General features: G+C 44.1%; 1 long non-coding RNA gene across 1 annotated transcript in view; it reads left to right on the top strand.

The window, feature by feature from the left end:
* Positions 1-9,162: 9,162 nt before the first annotated feature.
* LOC105738138 overlaps positions 9,163-13,813 on the top strand; it is a 30,668-nt gene continuing 26,017 nt past the window's right edge. The window contains exon 1 of the long non-coding RNA XR_001113873.2: positions 9,163-9,251. This is a non-coding gene — a long non-coding RNA (uncharacterized LOC105738138). The remainder of the gene's footprint in view (positions 9,252-13,813) is intronic.

Consider the following 13,813-nt stretch of genomic DNA (forward strand, 5'->3'; position numbering starts at 1 on the left):
AGATTGTTGTGTCTTCTTGGAGAACTGACTTTTTTTTTAATTACATAACACCCCTATTTATCCCTAATAATTTTCTTTGTTCTGAAATCTGCTGTGTCTGAAATTAACATAGCTACTCTGGCTTTCTTTTGATTACTGTTAGTATGGTATATATTTCTGAATCCCTTTACTTTTAGTTTATCTCTGTCTTTAGAAAGTTGGTTTCATGTAGATAACATATAGTTAAATATTGTTTTTAAAATCCACTCTGATAGTCTCTTTTAATTGGTGCATTTAGATCATTCACATTTAAAGTGATTATTGATATATTTGGATTAATATCTACCATACTTGTAACTATTCCCTATTTGATGCCCTTGTTGTTTTTTTTTTTTTTTTTTTTTTTTTGAGATGGAATCTTGCTCTGTCACCCAGGCTGGAGTGCAGTGGCGCGATCTGAGCTCACTTCAAACACCACCTCCCACGTTCAAGTGGTTCTCCTGCCTTAGCCTCCTGAGTAGCTGGGATTATAGGCACCCACCACACCTGGGTAATTTTTGTATTTTTTTTAGTAGAGACAGGGTTTCACCATGTTGCCCAGGCTGGTGTTGAACTCCTGACCTCAGTTGATCCACCCACCTTGGCCTCCCAAAGTGCTGGGATTACAGGGGTGAGCCACGATGTTGAGCCTTTTTTTTTTTTTTTTTTTTTTTTTTTTTTTTTTTTTTTTTGAGATAGGGTCTCACTCTGTCACTCAGACTGGGATGCAGTGATGCGATGTCAGCTCACTGCAGCCTTGTCTCCCAGGCTCAAGTAATCCTCCAACCTCAGCCTCCTGAGTAGCTGAGACTACAGGCACACACCACCATGCTCAGCTAACTTTTTAACTTTTTTGTAGAGACGAGGCCTCCCTATATTGCCCAGGCTGGTCTGGAACTCCTGGGCTCAAGCGATCCTCCCACCTCACCTCCCAAAGTGCTGGGATTACAGGCATGAACCACTGCGCCCAGTTTCTCTGATTTTAATTAAGCATTTCATATGTTAAATTTTCTCTCCTCTCTTAGCATATTAATTTTACTTTTTATTTTTACTTTTTTAGTGATTAAAGCTTGCAATATACGTTTACAACTAGTCCAAGTTCACTTTTAAATAACACTATAACTTCTCATGAATAGGGCAGGCACCTTATAACATAATATTTCCAATTCCTTCCTTCAGTCTCTTATGACAGAAATGTAATAAGCATTTCTGCCATTCATTTCATTAGTATATATACTATAATCATCCAACATATTGCTACTATTATTTTTGAACAAGCTGTTATTAGATCAGTTAGTAACAAGAAAAACAAAATATTTTATTTTATTTATACCTTCATTTATTTCTGTTTTAATGTTCTTCCTTTCTTTACATAGATTCATATTTCTAACCGATGTTAATTTTCTTCTCTCTGAAGAACCTCTTTTAACATTTCTTGCAAGGCAGTTCCTAGAAGTGACATCATAACATGTTTGCCACATTCTATTTATTAAAGGTGAGTTACTAGCCCTAACCCACACTCAATGGGAGGAGATGACCCAAGAGCATGCATGGGGGCAGGAGGAGGACATCATGAGTCATTATGGGGGCAGGAGGAGGTTGGAGCATTTGAACTTGAATAAATATTCCCAATCTGTTTTCCAAAATGGTTGTAACAATTCACATTTTCACCTGAAGTTTATTCACATATCTGCTTTTGGTGAGTATTTCGCCAGATCCTCAGCACTCTTGATATAGGCTTTAAAATTGTTGCCAATCTGATGAGTATGGAACACTGGCTTTGCTTTTCCCTGAATTACTAGAGAAGTTAAGCATCCTTTTACAGTTTTTGACCATTTAGATCTCTTCTCTGAATTGCTTGTTCATATCTTTTGTCCATGTTTCTACTGGGATTGTTTTTATGGTTATTGATTTCTAGGAGTTCTTTATATATTCTGAATACCAGATGTCAGCTGTATTTGTACCATTGCAAATATCTTCTCATAGTCGGAGTTTTCTTTAAATGTAAATATGAAATTTTAAAAGCACTTAAAATAAACCATGGAAGAATGATTTTTCATAATCCTGGAATGGAGAAGACCTTTGTAAGTTCGATGAACTATACAAGAGAAAAAAAAAAGAGAAAAAGTTTCAACTGCATCAAAAAAAATCTTCTGGCCAGCAAAAAATTAACAATTCTAAGTAAAGTAAAGACAAATGAAGAGCCAGGCACGGTGGCTCGCCGTGACAACTTGAAGCCAGGAGTTCAAGACCAGCTTAGGTAGCATAGCAAGACCCCATTTCAATTAAATATTTGCTGCTAATTGCATAAAGGACTAATTTCCCAAATACATGAAGAGCTCCTATAAATCAATAAAAGGCCAACAAACCAATTTTAACATGAGCAAAGGATACCAATACACATTTTATTAGAAAGGAAATACAAATGGCATTTCAACATTTGAGAAGACGTTCAAGCTCAATGACAAAAATAAAATGGGATGTGATTTCACCCATCAGACTGAGCAATGAGAGACAGTTTGATAAACATCGTTGTTGAAGGTGTGGAGCCACAGGCAGGCACCCCTCAACATTGCTGGTGGTAGGGTGAGGGTACTTGGTAGTTAGAGCCTCTGTAGTCAGCAAGTTGGCAATAGCTATCAAATTACTAATGCACATACTTTTTGGCCCAGAAATTCTACTTCTAGGAATATGCTTACAGATATACTTGCACATGATTGAAATGAAATATGTGCTATTATATTCCTTACATCACAGTATTGTTTTTAATAGCAAAAAACTAGAATGAACCTAAACGTTTATCAAGAGGGAAATGAATAGTTGTGATGGTGGAAGACCTACTGTAACACAGCTAAGATGCAGAATCTAATGCTAGTTGTATCAGAAGGGATAAATCTAGAAATCAATATTGAATGCAAAAAGTGAGTTGTAAGAGGGTATGTATATTACAATAGTATTTATATATGTTTTAAAAGCACATAGAGGGCATTGTAGGTTCAAGATTGTTCTATCTTCTCAGAGAATTATTTGATCACTAATAAATGACATAACGACGTATCTCTAATAAGACTTTTGGCATAAAGGTCAATCTTGTCAGCAATTCTACTTTCCAGTTTGTTTGTTTGTTTGTTTGTTTGTTTTGAGATGGAGTCTCACTCTGTCGCCCAGGCAGGAGTGCAGCAGCATGATCTCGACTCACTGCAACCTCTGCCTCCTGGGTTCAGGTGATTCTCCTGCCTCAGCCTCCTGAGTAGCTGGGAATACAGGCTCATGCCACCATGCCAGGCTAATTTTTGTATTTTTAGTAGAGACGGTTTTGCCATGTTGGCCAGGCTGGTCTTGAACTCCTGACCTCAAGTGATCTGCCTGCCTGGGCCTCCCAAAGTGCTGGGATTACAGGAGTGAGCCACCACGCCCGGCCTCCAGTTTTCTTTTGATAAGATTTTTTTCTGGCATATTTTTACTCATCTTTAAAAAATATTTTTAAGGTAATATCTTTATAATTGCACACAAATATTTATGTAATTTTAGACACAGTCATAAAATAAATCCTATGTGCATGCTTTATTAAAACTATAGTCTTTTCTGAGCTTGGGTGGCCGGAGGAGTGGTAGCAGCCAGCCAGCTCAGCTTCGCGAAGGCTTTCCGCGCGCCGCGGCCCACAGGCACTCGGCACGCGCCCTCCCCGTCGCCAGGATTCCCAAGAGGAAGGTCTGCTCCGCTGAAGGGGCCGCCAAGGAAGAGCCCAAGAGGAGATCAGCACGGTTGTCAGCTAAACCTCCTGCAAAAGTGGAAGCAAAGCCGAAAAAGGCAGCAGCAAAGGACAAATCTTCAGACAAAAAAGTGCAAACAAAAGGGAAAAGGGGCGCAAAGGGAAAACAGGCCAAAGTGGCTAACCAACAAACTAAAGAAGATTTACCTGCAGAAAACAGGGGAAGGAAAACTGAGGAGAGTCCAGCCTCTGATGAAGCAGGAGCCAAGTCTGATTAGCACCATATACAATGTCTTATCAGTGGTCCCTGTCTCCCTTCTTGTACAATCCAGAGGAATATTTTTATCAACTATTTTGTAAATGCAAGTTTTTTAGTAGCTCTAGAAACATTTTTAAGAAGGAGGGAATCACACCTCATCCCATTTTTTAAGTGTAAATGCTTTTTTTTTTTTAAGAGGTGAAACCGTTTGCTGGTTGTTTATTTTTTGGTACAACCAGAAAATAGTGTGGGATATTGAATTATGGGAGGCTTTGACCGTCTCGGGTGCCAGCTTAACATTCCATAGATGGGGGGTTAGTTTTTATATCCTATAATACAAAGCATATTAAATGGCAATATGGAGTCAGTCCTGCATTTAATGTCTTGAATATTTTAAATTACTTCTAGTCCCATGTTTCTATTTTTGTTTTTGTTTTTGTTTTAGTAGAATTGTTTCCTAAAGAAAACCACTCCTTGATCATGGCTCTCCCTGTCAGAACTGTGTGCACTCTATAACATCTTTGGTTGTGGTAGTCCTGTTTTCCTGATAACTTTGTTACTGTGCTGTGAAAGATTTAAAATTTGAATATGTAGTGTACATGCTATTCAGTTGTGAATTGGTGGGACGTATATAACAGCTTATCAACATGTGAAGGTACTGGTACTTGATAGCCTCTTAAGGAAAATTTGCTTCCAAATTTTAAGTAGGAAAGTCACTGGAATAACTTTAAAAAAGAATTACAATACATGGCTTTTTAGATTTTTGTTACATATGTTAAGAATTGTGTACAAATCAAAATGTCTGTATTGATCCTCAACCAATAAACTCTCAATTATGAAAGAAAAAATTTATAGTCCTTTCTATTTTTACTTGCCTCCCACCTCAGCCTATATCAGTACCCCCTCCACAACCTATGTCAATAAACTAGTATTCATTATTCCATATTTTTCTTCATACTTGTGTAATCACATACAGACATATGTGTACACATATATGTATACTTTTGTGTGTATATACATACACACATATGCAATACATGCACAAGTTTTTATTTGTCCTTTTTTATTAAATTGAGATTATATACATACTTTTCCAGTTCATGTTCTTCTCACTCAATAACACTCCCTGGAAATCAGTCAGTATGGCTCTAATTACTAATCTTTAATGGTCGCCTAGTATTTCAGAGTGTGGATGTGTCACAATCTACTCAGCTATTACAATGATTTTTAGGGTTTAAAAAAGCTGTAAGTAATTATGCAATACACATCTGTTATGGTTTGAATGTCTCCTCCAAAACTCATGTTGAACTTTAATTGCCAGTGTAATGGAATTGGGAGATGGGGCCTTTAAGAGGTGATTAGGTCATGAGGGCTCCACCCTCTTGAATAAATTAATGTCATTATTGTGGCAGTGAGTTAGTTACAGAGGGAATGGGTTCCTGATAAAGTGATGTTTGGCCTCTTCTTACTCTGTATTCTGCATGCTCACTTCCACCTTTTGCCTTCCACCATGGGATTACCCTCACCAGATGCCAGTGCCATGCTCTTGGACTTCCCAACCTCCAGAACCATGAGCCAAATAAACTTCTGTTCTTTACAAATTACCCAGTCTGTGGTATTCTGATACAGCAGCAGAAAATGAACTAAGACATCTTTGTCCATATAGGTCCTTAAGTACTGGGGCTTCCATTCTTATGGGATGATGTCTCAGAAGTAGGATTGCTAGGTCAAATGATGTGCATCTTTTTTATTTTAATAAATGGTGCCAGACTGCTTTCCCCAAAGGCTGGAGCCTTCTCACTTCCTCGACAATGTGTGGCCCAGCAGCCTGGCTAACTTGACTTATTCTTGGCAGAGATTCCTCTCCAAGGAATCTGAAATTCAAAAGGAGACACACAGAGATTGAGAAGATTGGAGCTGAGTCATATTCATACCAATCAATTCTGAAAACAAGCCCAATATCTTGAAAATACAGTCTTAGTTTTTGCCCCAGTTAGCCAGAGTTGAATTCTGTTGCTTGCAACCAAAAGACACTAATAAGCCGTAGTCATGGACTGAGACCTCAACCTGGTCACAAATCCAGCCCTGATCCCAACTACGAATTCAACTCTAATCCACGCCATAGACTTAATCCTCACCCAGGTTGGAAACTGAGGGCCATTCCTGGCCCCAGACTTCACTGAACTCCTGCCAAGAACCCCTCTTCAAGGGGTGTTCCTGGCTGTCAGTGGACACATTTCAGTGGAAACATTTCAGCCAAACGTATCCATAACCTGGGACCCAAAGTTAAGGCTTCTTTGTGGCAACCAATGCCCATGACTTCTGGAGACAGGGGGGATTTTCTTGTGAAGAAAAATTTGTAAAATCTAAGAGATGTTTTGGGGACATCTGGGTTGCAGGAAATGAAAGACCAAAAGAGAACATGGTTCTGGGGTGAGGGTTTAGTTTGTGGAGGCAGATAACAGGGATATGAGGGAGCTAAGTGTCTGGAGCTGAATGGGCCTGGGATGAATCGCCTGCTGGAGACTACATGGGTCTCTATGAGAGAGAGATCCCATGCTCCCAAGGCAAGCTCAGAGGAGTTGTCATCAAGAGGTCCAGGCAGCCTGTGGCCCAGAGTCCTCCTTCTTTGTCTCTCTCAACATTCTGGCACTGCCTCAACTGGCTCAATGGGCCCCCATGAGGCTCAGGCCCCTTTCCCCACTGTCCTGACTTCCCACAGGCCCCAAAGCCACCTGCCACCTCCTCCTTCCCTCCAATTTCCTTCCCATCATCTTTTCCCCTGGTGTGTCTTCTCACTGCATGCCTCCTGCTGAATTTCAGGGATTAGGACTGTCTACCATGGGACACAGCTCCCTTCTCTTCTCCCCAGAGCCAGGAGGCTCTTGCCAAATCTGGTCCCAGCCTCGCTTCAAGGATCTCTGAAATGAATTAGGCAGAACTTGCTGGGTGTGTGGTTGGAGAGACAAGTCAAGAGTGTGGGGAGGCGACTACCATTTGTCAAACACCTATTATTATATACCAGGTAGGGAGTTAGCACTTAGCTCCCCTATTTAATCTCTGCAGCAAGCCAATGAGATAGCAATTTTTATTGTCAGATCGGGAAGCTGAGGCCCAGGGATGTTCAAAGATTTGTCCAAGGCTACTCAGCCAGAGGTAGCAGAGCTGGGATTTGGACTCAGGACTGTTGATTCCAAAGCCAGCTCCTTCTAGGACTAAAGCAAGAGGAATGTAGTGGCCTCAGATCCTCCCTGAAAGGGAGGCCCTACCAGGTAGAGTTCCCCGGTGGAGGCCTAGAGCACCTTCCTGGACCCTAGGCCCACTCTGTAGGGAGGGCTAGCTGGGTAAGAGCTGTTCTAGAGGGGCAGAGAAGCAGGTTCCTCTCACTCCAACCCCTGCAGGTTCCGCTCAGGCAGTGCTGGCCTCCCTCCTCCCATAGAGTCTCCCTGCTTCCTTTATTCCTCAACAGGGAGAGAAGGGAGCCAGCAGACAGTGCTGAGAGTAGAGTAGGCAGTCAGAAGACCAGATACAGATCATTTACAGGCAAGAACTCTGGGCTGCCCCTGCTTCACTGTTTCCATCAGGGTAATGGGGCGTGGGCGGGTGTATAAGACGATGGCTGAGACCGTGTCAACTCCACCAGTGTGTGTGTGTGGTGAGGCCTGCCTGAGCAGGCAAGTGCTGTGACCATGTCAGTGGAGATGGCTTTGCCCACAGAACATGATTCAGGGGATAGCAAGGGCAGGAGCTAGGGTAAGCCAAGAAGACACATCGATAGCTGGTACGAGAGTTCTGTTAGGCCCTGCCTGGGGTCCAAGCCCTGCCTCTGGCTGCCCCATCATGACAGAAAGGCAGAGGATAAGCAAATGAGAATCTGTGGTTAATAGAAATGGGGCCTTTTTGAAAAGAGGAACACTAGAGGAAATGCAAGAAGGTAAGAAAGGGCTGGAAACACTCTCCTGGTTGTCCTGAGAGGGAGAGGAAATTGCACCTGTAAGAAAAAGCTTGCCTTTAGATCTCCACAGAGGCAAGGGGCACTGTGTGGCTGATTAAGCAGAGCTCTAGTTAGAGGCCTGATACCCCTGTTTGCTGTGCAACCCTGAGCAGGTCTTTTTTTCCTCTCTGGGTCTCAGTGTTTCCATGTGCACAGTGAGAATTTGGACCTAAATGTTCTCCAAGAGCTCGGTCAGCTCTCAAGTTCCAAAATCTTCTCCAAACCTTCTCTGAGTCAAGCCCCTTGAGCATGGCTGTGCCTCAGGCACTGACAGTTGTTTTAATGTGCTGATCAGTAGTGGAAGTCACAGTAACATTGTGAGGTGGGGGTGGTGTGCATTGGGGTCATCCTAGGATCCAACGTGAACTCCTCACCACGTCCTAGAGGCTTGAGTGGATTAATGCCCTGCCCATCTTTCCAGCCTCCCCTCTCCCTCTCCAGTTTCCCCTGGCCTCCTTTCCTTGTCTGGGACATATCAGACTCCCTCTTGCTTTGGCACCTTCGCATACACTGTTCACTATACTTGGAATGCAGGATCCCCACCTCTTTGGTAATTCTCTTCCTTTTGATCTCAGCTGAAATGACTTTCTTCCAGGAAGTCTTCCTGGGCCCCTAGCCTAGGCCAGTTCCCACTCTGAAACATACTCATAGCATCATGATAATGATCATAGTAGTAATTGCTTGTACCATATAAGTATGTTTGTATCTGTCTCTCCTCCTCAATTTCTATCAGCTCCCTGATAGGAGGACCCTTGTTTATCTCATTCACAGCTCTACCCCTGGTGTCCAATAACCCAGGAAACTTTTAACCAACAAATATTTCTTGAAAACAAAACCCCTAGAAGCTGCCATGTGCTGTAGACCTACTGGGGGCCAGGCACAGACATACAGCATCTCATTGGGTCCTTGAATCATGCTCTCCCTACTTATTTCTTAGGTGCAGAGATGGTGTGGCAGACAGCTGATGGGTTTTGTCCTTCCAGAAGATCTTTGTCCTGGATCAGTTGGCTGGGGTGCACAGAGCTGGGCCTGGCAAGCAGGTCTGCCTGTTTTGTGCCTCCTTTTTTGCTTGCCACCACTCTTCAGAGAGGAGCAGCAGCTGTGGCCGCTCCTCGTGTTCCCATAGCAACCAATGCTTACCTCCCGCTCACACTGGTTCCTAATTGCCTGATTACGCATCTTCTCCCCCGCCAGCTCGCCAGCTCGGGAGCTTCTTGAGAGCAGGGTCCATGGCAGGCTTTGCTCACCATTGCGTGGCTCCAGGCTCAGTGAGTATTAGTTAAATGAACAAAAATGAATGCATGACCATCCATGCACCTGGGTTTTTAAAAGCTTTCATCAAAAACAAGGCACCTGGCAGCCTGTAGTGGCTGGGGGGAGGGCGAATTTGAGGACTCGGTGCTCCTGGCTCACCTCTGCTGAGTGGAGTGGGTGGCCAGCCCCCCTTCTCCTCTCTCCCCTGCTGCCTGGGGAAGCTCTTTAGAAAACAGGCAAGACAGCCTGCACGGTCATGGCTGCTGGCAGGAGAGGGATGCTGGAGATGGTGTGACACCCTCCCCTACCAATCCCCCCACCCCTGCTCCACCATGCACAGGCACACTCAAACTCCCTCACCACCTCCTTCTGATGGAAGCCGTCTCAAATGGCCAGTTTTTGCTTTAAGAATTACCAGAAACAATTGAGCAGCCTATTCAATTCTAATGCTCTGTTCACAATCTCACCAGTCAGCCCCTTTACTCTGTTCCCATTGCCACCATGTTAATCCCACTCACCACCATCTTCCACCTGAGCTGCTCCAACAGCTTCCTCCCTGCCCCCCTTCTGTCCTTTTCTCTTTCCCCTCCTGCCCTCCCTCACACCATCTTCCATGACACAGACAGAAGGAGTGTCCCAAACAGAAATCATCCCACGTTATTCCTAGCCAGACTCACGAGGGAGGCAGGTGCATTTTTTACTATTTTTGCGGCATGACAGAGTCTGTGTAAGTCACTGAAGCACCTAGAGGGGAAGCAGGCAAAGCTACTAGTCCATTAATTTAGTCTTTAAATGTTTGTTCCCTTAAATGTTTGGCTTTGGACCACACATGAGCTAGTGAGCCCAGAGCTCACAAGGATGGGACCAATATGAGTTTTTACCCTAATGGAAGGAACAGAAAAAAAAAAAAAAAAAAAAAAAAACAAGATGTGATCTGCACTTTGTAGAGGGTGCTATGGGAATGTACAGGGAAGTATGTTTGTGCAGAACCAGAGGAAGGAACATTTGAGCTGGGCTTCCTATCAGAAATTGTTGGTTGCAAGCAACAGAAAGCATCTCTGATTAACTTAGGAGAGAAGGGAATTTATGGGGTTGGAGGGGTAAGCTATAGGGAGCTTACAGAATCAAGGGAAAAGCTAGAGAACCAGGTATGGAAATCGACATAAGCAAAGGCATTTCTTGGGGAGGGGTTGGGAAGGAATAGGAAGCAGGAATGGTTTGATCAGGATGTTGCCAATAACATGAATGAAGTCTGTTTCCTCTATTCTTTTTTTTTTTTTGAGACGGAGTCTCGCTCCGTCGCCCAGGCTGGAGTGCAGTGGCGCAATCTCGGCTCACTGCAAGCTCCGCCTCCCGGGTTCACGCCATTCTTCTGCCTCAGCCTCTCCAAGTAGCTGGGACTACAGGCGCCCGCCACCACGCCCGGCTAATTTTTTTGTATTTTTTAGTAGAGACAGGGTTTCACCGTGGTCTCGATCTCCTGACCTCGTGATCTGCCCGCCTCGGCCTCCCAAAGTGCTGGGATTACAAGCGTGAGCCACCGCGCCTGGCCTGTTTCCTCTATTCTTATATTGCTTGTTCCAGATTCAAAGTCCAACGAGAGTGTCCAGTCACCAAGCTTAGTCCCATGCTCACCTCCTGGCTATACTGGGCTGGGGAGGGGAAGGCAACTTCCCTTTGGCTTCTATGGAGGGAGGCATGCATGGATTTATTGTTTCACCAACATTACCCCAATCAGGCAGAGACAATTCACTAAACCGAGCCTAAGGAAAGGGGAGGAATGAAGGCTGGGAAGCCACAAACCAACAAATGTCCACTCTCTGCTTGACGGCAGCAAAAAAAAGAGGAAGAGGGCATTCTAGCCAGAGAGAACCAAATGGACAAAGAAAGAGCTGAAGCCTGCTGTGCTCATGGCAGGCAGGCAGCAATGTGTGACTGGGGTGTAAGAGGAGGCAGGCAAAGAGCCACAGATGAGATGGGAACAGGGAGAAGACAGATCACAGTGTGCCCTGTGGAGTGGGCCCCCAGTCTCTGGGGGTGGGGGGTGACCACATTGGCATTTTAGAACCTTCACTCTGGGAGTGTCAAGAATGGATCAGAGATGGCAAAGTTAGAGATGGGGAGACCAGCAAGGAACTCTTGTAGGCAAGAGATGATGAGGCCTGAATTCCAACATTGGTGATGAAACGGAAAGAAGACAATGGATTCAAGAGCAATTCAGGACCTAGAATCCTGAAGTTTGAGGGGGTGGAGGATGGAGAGGAGTAAGAGATGACTGTGTGTCAAGAGGGAAGAGCGAGTTTGGGAGAGTTTGTGCTTTCTTCATGGGCTTCAAGAAGCCCACAAAGAATGGGTGTTCTCTCAGCACTCATTCAATCGGTAGTTAATGTCAGCCTGGCCCCGCTAGCATATACTGTATTGAAAAAGGTGGGGAGAGAGAGTGAGAACTTTGTTTTTTTGAGATAGAGTCTCATTCTGTCACCCAGGCTAGAGTGCAGTGGTGCAATCTTGACTCACTGCAACCTCCACCTCTCGGGTTCAAGTGACTCTTGTGCCTCAGCCTTCTGAGTAGCTAGGATTATGGGCGGGTGCTGCCACGCCCAGCTAATTTTTTTTTTTTTTTTTTTAGTAGAGATGGGGTTTACTCCATGTTGGCCAAGCTGGCCAACTTGTGACCTCAAATTACCCACCCACCTTAGCCTCCCAAAGTGCTGGGATTACAGGCATGAGCCACCCACACCCAGCCAAGAGTGAGAACTCTTAATGGGCCCTCTCATACTCTGCTGGTGGGAACATACACTGATGCAGTTACTCTGGAGAACAATCTGGAAGTATGTTTTACTGTTTTAAGTATGCATACCTCAGCACATTGATTTCTAGAAATTTGTCCAAAAGAAATAACAAGTATGTGCAGATAAACATAGGTACAAGGATGGCTCAACATTGTTTATAAAAGTAAAAAACTGGAAACTACCTCAATATGCATCAACAGGGAAACTGGCTAAATAATAAGCCAGTAGGGACACAAAAGAGAGAAGACACTGACCACACCCCTGGCCTCTGCAGCCTGACAGGCCTCAGTGGAGGAGAGGGGTAAAGCTTTCATTTTTAGTGAAGTTTGGGTTTTGTCTGTTCCACTAGGCTGGACATGTTAATTCCTGGAGGTAATCGGAGGATTTTTTTTAATTATCTGAAAGCATCTCAAAAAGTTCCAGCTCTTCAGGAGATTTCATCCAAGAAGTAGGGGAGAAACAGGTCACAGAGAGTGTTTAGGAAGAAATAGGAGGGAGAAAATAAGTTTTCTGCTTATGGATTTCAACCCGTTCACTAAAGTTACAATAACAACCATTACCTCTGGGGAATTCTGATTGAGGGAGGCAAGACTTTTACTTAATACTTTAAAAACTTTTGCATTGTTTGAATGTTTCCCAATGTGCCCAAATCACAGAAATAAAAAGATAGTAAAAACAACAAAGATACTCGCATTTGTGGAGAGGGTGGAGATGCTGACAAGCTCCCTGAACCCCTGGAGCTTCCAGAGCAGGGTTTCTCAACCTGGGCACTATTGACTTGTTGCAAGGGCTGTCCTGTGCATTGCTGGGGTTGGGGGGCGGTGAGGCAGACTGTTAGCAGTATCCCTGGCCTCTGCCCACCAAGTGCCAATAGCACACCCCCACCTTGAGTTCTGACAACCAAACTGTCTCCAGACATTGTCAAATGTCTCCTGGGGGGCAAAATCACCCCCAGTTGAGACAACTGCTCTAGAGAGATTATTCAGAATACGTGGGTGTCTTCTGAGCCTCTAGACCTGGTGACCTCATTAATCCTGTCTCCTAATGGCTCCCTGCCAGCACCTTTCCATGGCCCCATTGGTCTGGGAGTCAGAAGATGTAGCTTCCAGTTTCGGTTCTGCCACTTACTAGTGATGTGATCTTGGGCCTTCCAGAGCCTCATTTCCTCATCCCTAAAATGGGATAATTAACAATGACATGGCTCAAGGACAACCAGGTTCTCCCTTTCAACTGGATCTTTCCCTACTGCTTTTCAGGTGCCCAGGTGTCTCCCATTGAAACCAAGAACTCAACCCACCTTCCTGGACCTTACTTCCTTCTGCAGCTACTGCCCTGCCTCTCTCTTCTTCTTCACAGCCAAACTTCTTCAAAGAGTCATCTCACTCTTTTGAAGGCATTTCACACTCAATGTATCCTAAACTGATCTCGTGATCTTCCTCCCCAAACCTACTGTCTTCTCGTGTCCCTTATCATAGCAAAGGGACCCCCTTACATCTAGTTACACAAGCCACAAGCCTAGGAGTCATTTTCAACATCTCCCACATTATCAACCTCATAGCCAATCCTGCTCGTTTTACTTCCTAAGTTGCTTTGGCTTTCAAGATTATTTATTTCTAAACAGGAAATACATTGAAAAATCGAAATAAATACAAAAAGAGATTTAGTAAGGAGTCTCACCCAACTCCATCAACTTCAGCTCTCCCCCTAAAACACACACAGATAAACCACCTTTATTTGGGGGGTGGGTTTCCTTCCAGTGCATCTTTATGGAAAGACAAACAATA

This window comes from Nomascus leucogenys, chromosome X (assembly GCF_006542625.1).
Source record: "Nomascus leucogenys isolate Asia chromosome X, Asia_NLE_v1, whole genome shotgun sequence".
Classification (NCBI taxonomy): Eukaryota; Metazoa; Chordata; class Mammalia; order Primates; family Hylobatidae; genus Nomascus; species Nomascus leucogenys.